General features: G+C 47.3%; 1 long non-coding RNA gene across 2 annotated transcripts; it reads left to right on the top strand.

Moving 5' to 3' along the window:
* Positions 1 to 3,562: 3,562 nt before the first annotated feature.
* On the top strand, positions 3,563 to 4,039 carry LOC135387226 (uncharacterized). Of its 2 annotated transcripts, none has more exons than XR_010420957.1 (3): positions 3,563 to 3,600; positions 3,658 to 3,748; positions 3,954 to 4,039. It is a non-coding gene; the product is annotated as an uncharacterized LOC135387226 (long non-coding RNA). The 2 variants fall into 2 exon arrangements; XR_010420956.1 differs by lacking the exon at positions 3,954 to 4,039 and adding an exon at positions 3,809 to 3,850.
* Positions 4,040 to 7,788: the final 3,749 nt, after the last annotated feature.

Raw genomic sequence — 7,788 nt, 5'->3', positions numbered from 1 at the left:
AGGAAAAAACCAGTTCGCCGCGTGACTCAGAAGAGGCACCCGAACATATGTATGTATATCTAATATCTTGTACATCCTCGAAGGAGCAGCAGCAGTCGCCAAATAAAGATGCTCCAGAGCAGTCATGTCTTTTGAGTATCTAGACGAGCGAGAGGTTGTCTACACATTGAGCACGCGACCATTAGGATATCCCGCGAAACGTTCGTCCTGAGTGTCAGCTGGATAGACTACTTGGGGACCTTGCCCCAGCATGATAAAGATCCGAGGGGCAGTGGGGCACACACTCAAGCCCCTACGTAGTTGTGTTAGTGTATATCACACAAACAAATGTCGTTGACTAACAACGCAGTGTGGGGTTGGTATGACATTTCAGACGCGACGGAGCTACGGCAGACGAGGACAATACGGAAAAGGGCGCTGTGGTGCCTTTCCGTCCTTTCCGTACTGTCCTCGTCTGCCGTAGCTCCGTCGTGTCTAAATGCCATTGATCACACATTTTCGGCTGCACCCTTTTTTTTTCTTTTCTTCTTGTCTTGATGGGAAAGTTATGCATCAACTTGTACAACTTCAGGAAGGTGAATTGCATTGTTGCATTTTTGGTGATACGATATGCCATGTAAAACAGTTGACATGGTTACAGAAATACCACGTTTTTATTTTTATTTTACTAAGTTATTTAACTGACTAAATACTAACTACCACGTTTTTGTGGCTTCATAAGAAGAACTATTAGCTGGGAAGCCACATATGTAAGGACGCGTACATGCCCAGTAAACCACCGATGTCCCATGGACGTCCTGAAAAGATCCCGAAGTCCTGATCCGCGAAAAATGTCCAAATGATGTAAATAAGACGTCATTCGAAACGTCCTAGCGTTGTCTAGCCAGGATGTATTTTAATGATATCGCTGGGACTTCGAAATGGCGTCCCGATCGGATGTTGATTTAGAAGTAGAATACAAACATACTTTCGATGCTCATTGTATTTTTGTATCCTTATGATAACGTTCAACAGCGTGCAGCAAGAAACTAAAACAGTGACACTAATTTTTATCCGTGTTACCGAAGTGGCAACACACAAAAATTATTCATCTGAATTTACAAAGAAACTCCCGACATGGTCCGAGCTTAGCAGATGTACCACAGTATCTAGCTTCTGTTTCCTTTTACTGTAGTGCTAATAAAGGTAGTTGGGAAGGCCGAGAAGACCTCGATATCTCTTGCAATATCTCCATGTAGAACGGAACACACACAACTACATCTCCAGATGTGCTTCCCTGCCGGAACGAGAAGACATAACATCACTGAATTGTCGCCACAATTCCAACGAGATCCAAAGACAAATCGTTCATTATGTAGCCGTCAGGTACAAGTTCCTCACTGACAGAACCAGGGTTTTTGAAGAGAAGCTATACCTTCGCGACATCATGTTCCACTATGTTGTGTGTCGAAGACCGTACCCACGGAATAAAGAAGCAATTCAATGAATTGGCTTAATGGATATAAATGCTAAACGCTGATTTCCACTTGATTTAATGTAATCCAACATGTTTTGTACACACTGCACCAGTTCAAAGAATGCGAAACCGATTGAAGGAATTGGCCTAGAGTATCAATAAAACAACAACTTTATTTCTAAGGTTAATAATGAGGAGTTTCGTCGCTAGTGTGGATACCCGAGCCCACTGGCATAAAATGCGATGAAATGTGGCCCTTCACCATAAGGATCGAAGTCCTGACGTGTCTAAAAAGACCAAAAAAGCTCTCATCACAGAGTGTTGATGGGCTGGATTTCACCAGGGGCCAAGCAATTTTCATAGAGATAGAAAGGGTGAAATTCCAACTGACTAAGGATCTGAGGAGCGCGGTTCGGGAAGGTTGGTAGCATGGACAAATAAGAAGAATGTGCCCAGGTCCCCTACGGCACCGTAGTGACATCATCGGTCAGAATAGATCAGATATGCATAGAGATTCCAACTGAGCACTGCACATGCCACTTGAGGTGGCGGTTGATACCGCGGCGTCTTTTAGCCATCCAGTGATGGTTTAACCCCATCAGAGTGACGTCGCGGTGTTTCGCGATGGGTTCCCGTGTCTAATATCTTGGCCTGCAGCGGCGATATCGGGATGCTGTTTCTTGTGACGAATTTCCCTTCCATCCCCCTACGCGTGCACCTTGCGGCTTGTGAGAAATCCTGGCGGTTGTCCAGATATTTGAAAATTCTAGGCAACCGTCGGTGCTTCTGACACCTTCAAAGTCTTGTAAATCCCGCCCGGACTGTTGGATCGAGACCAAAATTCAGGTCCGAACGGGCCTGGATTAGCTGTGTGATCGCGCAAATCACACAGGAACTGATCTGTAGTAGTTTCGAACTCGTAGGCGGAGACGCGTTAGTAAAATTCGTTTTTCCGAACTTCAGTGCCCTTGTTGGAAAGAAGTTCGCCTCGGACAGGGTTCATACTTGGAGAACCCACTGTTCTCGACGCGGAGCACGTGATAAAATTCACCGCGTCTCTCTAAATTTAGCAGTTCTCGAGTTAGAGGATTACGTGTTCACACTCCTCCCAATACATGGAACTAGCGGCTTCCCCCCCCCCCAAAAAAAAGCCTTCCCGTTGCTGCCACATGATCATGTTTGCCTTCGTTATGAAGGCCTCAATGTGCTCTTTCCAACAGCGTTTGTCCCGCAGGCGCGCGATGTTCCGTTCTCCCGATATCGGCTTAAGAGCATGACGAGCTGCGAGGCTGGCTAGAGCCACCCTGAAACGCTTCCCACTTTTCGGTGTCGTAAGTTGATTACCCGATGTCCGATTTAGTCGAAATTTTGTGTGCGCGTGCTCTGTTCCCTGCTCTACAACTTTCCAATTGAGACCAGCCGTCGATTTCCAGTGGTTAAGACGTCATTCTCGAAATTCCTGACACCGACCACCGTTCACCGATTTTTGTCCCTGTCTTCAGGCTTGAAGCCCACGGCGGATCCGACTTCCTCTTAATGGACACACGCACTCGACATGGGAAACGCGTAGAAACTTGCCGCATCTTTCTATCCCTCTCGGTTCTCGAGTTAGAACACCGTGGCAACGGCGGTTCTCTGATACATGGGCCTGGGGCATTTTTTTTCGATATCGGGTTCTTGCTGGCGTAGGAAGGTGATTGAGATGTGTTTTTGAAGAGGAAAACGTCCTCTTTCCGATAGCGTTGGTCCCGTCTTCGCGCGACTTTCCGTTCCCTTGCTACATTCCGAGGAGCGCCTGGGCGCTGGGGCATGGCCTGGCGGCCTGGGCATGGCCTGGGCATGGCCTGGGGCATGGCCTGGCATGCCCTGGACTGCTGTGAATGTGTTTTTATGCCCTACTAGTGTTGCCTGGGGGTGCTTTTATGTGTGCACCCTGGAAGATAGGCCCAGAAGCCTTGCGATTTCTTATATTAAAGGTTATTTCTATGTTTGTACGATTCGTGCAACTTTTGTTTGGTATCATTCCTAGCGTGTGGGTTCTATTACTTTATGCTAGCAGTGTGATTATTACTTTTTTGATTCCTATTACCCTATGCTTTATCATTCAGCTAAGTGTACTCGTGACCCTACCAGCACTTTTCAAGGTGAAGATGCAACATCGTCAGTGGCCCCGTTACTAATGTCTAATCTATGAATTTCAGATACTTTCGACGTATTCATTGCGGTGAACAACGCGGTTGGGACAGCACACTCACGACGTGGGAAGGTCACAGAAATGTTGAAAGACATCAGGTAAGTTACGCTAAAGTGCGTTTCAAAGCTCTTCAGTGACTTGTGTTTACTGTGAAACAGATTGGGCATACGCTTCACCCGTGCAACTTCGTCATGTGCTCCAAGGCTTTACGGCTGTGCCACTGTATGTAAAAAATGCTGAGTGATTTTAATAAAGAATTTGCAGGGAAGTACAATGTGTCGCACCTTGTTGACTCTTTTACAGATGTGTGGAAACGTCGTAGCGGATGAATGTGAATTATGGATCTCCAAGTGGCGTCGCCCGCGTCATTTTCAAGATTTTACCCGTTTTGAAGGTACAGTGCTGGACAAAAGTTTACGGAACGCGCGAGCGGCGTATTTTCTTTGGACAGAGACACCCTAGCGGCGAGCGGAAGCCGGCGAGTCCACTCGCTCAGAGGGGATGGAAGAGTGCGCTTGTGGCGACCCTCCGTGGTAGTAGTGGTAACTTTGATTTCGAGTGTGACGAACGCCAAAATGGTTTTGTTTTCGGTCTACTGCACCGAGCGCGAGTAGCTATCGCGGGACGGAAGTCTCTCCGCTATCGGAGAGATAACAGGGCGCTAAGATGAATTGAGGTGACAACGGGCTGCAGTGCCTAGTATTTTTCTTTTTTTTTTATTAGGCAAAAACAGAAGAAAAGAGCGTGTACTCTTGAACACACACACAAAGAGGCGGGGGAGGCGATAATGTCTCAATACCTTGTCGACCCCCCTTTCGCGGCAATAACTGAGGCCATGCGCACAGGAAGGGGAGCGTATAGTCGACGGACAAGGTCCACGTCTTCACGTACCAAGGACCACTCTGCTTCTATAAATTCGCAGAGTGCGTCCTCGCTCCTTGTAGGTGTCCGTGCCTTGCGCATCCTATTCTTCAGGACGCCCCAGACATTTTCGATGATGTTTAAGTCCGGGCTCTGCGCAGGCCATGTCAGCTGCATTACGCTGAGGTAGTCGAGTAGGCGTTGGACAATTTTACTACGATGGCCGGAGCTGCCATCATGCTGGCAATGGTAGCACCCATTCGGGAACGGCCCGTCCAGAGCATACTGGAGCAGCGTCCTCTCGACGACCTCAGCGTAATGCAGCTGACATGGCCTGCGCAGAGCCCTGACTTAAACATCATCGAAAACGTCTGGGGCATCCTGAAGAATAGGATGAGCAAGAGACGGACACCTACAAGGAGCAAGGACGCACTCTGGGAATTTATAGAAGCAGAGTGATCCTTGCTATGTGAAGACGTGGACCTTGTCCGTCGACTATACGCTTCCCTTCCTGTGCGCATGGCCTCAGTTATTGCAGCGAAAGGGGGGCCGACAATGTACTGAGACAGTATCGACTCCCCCGCCTCTTTGTGTGTGTGTGTGTGTGTGTTCAAGGGTACACGCTCTTCTGTTTTTGTATAATAAAAAAAGAAAAAACTAGGCACTGCAGCCTGTTGTCACCTCAATTCATCTTAGCGCCCTGTTATCTCTCCGATAGCGGAGAGACTTCCGTCCCGCGATAGCTACTCGCGCTCGGTGCAGTAGACCGAAAACGAAACAATTTTGGCGTTCGTTACACTCAAAAGCAACGTTACCACTGCTACCACGGTGGGTCGCCACAAGCGCACTCTTCCATCCCTCTGAACGAGTGGACTTGCCCGCTTCCGCTCGCCGCTAGGGTGTCTCTGCCAAGAGAAAATACGCCGCTCGCGCGTTCCGTAAACTTTTGTCCAGCACTGTACGTAGTGAATGTGCGAGGCATTCACGTTCCTACTACGTGGTTATCCATGCGTTTCCCGTCTTCGCAGGCAATAGGGCTGTTGATAGGGAGAATGCTAGGCTACAGCAGACAGCAACCGTAGGCGCTGTGTCTAAAGGTATGCGTATACGTCGATGCGAACTTCACAGTGACATTTTGCTGTAGCAGTGTTTTTGAAATTACATTTCTTGCAGGTTAAGCTCACATGACGCGGCAGGGAAGGGAGTCCGTGGCGAAAAGTGAATATAGCCGAAGTTGGATAGCGTTAATTTTTGCGCACGAAAGGCAAGCTGGACACATCGCAAATCTCCAGTTGTACGAAACACAGTGCAGCATGGTCGTCGGTTACGCCAGTGCTTCAACATATATTTCAGCGTCGCACTTCGGACATTGCGGGCATATACCTTTCAGTTTTTCCCCTTGTGGACCGATGCTGTGTGTGTTCATGGACATCATGTTTTCAAAGACATGTAAGTTCTCAATAATAATGGAAAAAAATGCTGGTCATGTTACGCTGTGATATAATACCTGGTGAGGTAACACGATGCTATGACGCTCAGTTTCATACGAAATAAAGTGTTTGATCTAATGTTGCTTGTTTGTGCCACTGATACGCACTTCTGTGCGGTGTTGATGTAATGTTCAGAGAACGCCAGTAAGCCTGGCTAAGGCACGGGAAAAAGGTCCACTAGAGGTCCGTAAAAGGTCGTCATTGACGTACTATGGACTTCCTTGGGACGTGCGCGGATGTTATTTTGGCAGTTCTGAGTACGTCCCAAGTATGTCAAAATTATGTTTCAGGATGTCCTCAGGATGTCTTCATCGTCCTGAGGGTAACATCATGTAGACGTCCTTGGGACATCGGTGGTTTACTGGGTGTTCACTTGCAAGGGTCAAGGACGTCGGCAGATGGAAGGAACGTTATACGGAAGGTTTTCGAGATCGTGCAGTGCGAAAGACAAGAATACATAACACAGAAGTAGTCCCACAGCATATGCCTAATCTAATTTTATAAATCCCCCCCCCAAAAAAACGGTAAATTTTATCACGATTTGCTGTTTCTTGTTATCTCTCTTTCTTTCGTTTTTCTTTTTGCCATAAAAAAAGGATTTGACCGACAAAATCCCCTTACCCTACATAACGAATGTTTATCATGGTGCAGACGGTACCTGAATCCAGTCATACGCGTTACATTACGGCACACACGTGCGTGATTCGGGGACGGTTTTTCTTTTGTGTGTTTGCGTGTGTGGCTGGACACGTTTCCTTGTCGACAGACAGTGCTGTGCGTAGCGGCGCTACTAACAGAGCAGCTCTTTTCGCTACTTTTTCAGTAGCGGAGGAGCGCTCCCGCTAAATTTCTAACCAATAGCGGAAAAATAATTCCCGCTACAAATTTTGGTAACGTGTCCGATGCTGCTACCGCTACTTTAGTGGGCAAGACAAAAGAAGTAACTCGTATTCCACGCCATTTCACTTCGACAAGGCAGTATCCGTGTCACAATCCGGCATCACCAAAGTGATATTTTCTAATTTCTGTACGCTCTTATTCTGTCTAGAATAAAGTTCAGAGCTGGTATCGACATTTTTCGTGCTTATTGTTCCTGCATAAAACAATATTTTATTGCCTAAGCGTTGTGTGGGCTCTACTCATCATGGTTACATGTTCGTCATAAAAAAATATCTTACGAGGCAGCTTGGCAGTAGCGCCGGTACATATTTCCTTCCGGTAGCGGTACCGCGCTACGTTTCGGAATGAGTAGCGGCGTTTCAGAGGAGTAGCGAATAGCGGTACTCCGCTACCTAACTGCCGACCGAAGGGACAGGACGCAGGCAAGCTGTTGCATAACCCGGTTCCTTCCGTTCGACTAGAAACAATGAAGCAAAAAATAAAAAGTAAATAAAGGAACAACACGAAGAAGCGTGTGTTTGGGAGACGGAAGAGAATTAGCTCGTAGCCTTTTCTGTGTTCACATTCATTGCCTAGCAGTGACAATTCTTTTGTAGGAGCCTGCTTGTTGCCCCTAACAGCTTTATCTAACACGCAGGATGTCAGTGGCACTTGCAGTAACCGAATATAATTCAGCATGCGCGGCGAGGTGTGCAACTGTTCAAACGTATTGCGATAATTAGGTTCATTACGATAATTATGTTGATGATACCGATTACAGTTTTATATTCCCTTGACACCATGGCTGCTTGCGCACCGAAGATAGTGCTGCACGAAATGCTACAGTCGTTCATTGTGCCGCTAGATTTGGTCCACAGGCACACTACACGCACGTATTGCTCTCTAGG

Source organism: Ornithodoros turicata, chromosome 3 (assembly GCF_037126465.1).
Source record: "Ornithodoros turicata isolate Travis chromosome 3, ASM3712646v1, whole genome shotgun sequence".
Classification (NCBI taxonomy): Eukaryota; Metazoa; Arthropoda; class Arachnida; order Ixodida; family Argasidae; genus Ornithodoros; species Ornithodoros turicata.
This window is presented reverse-complemented; position numbering and strand designations above follow the sequence as displayed.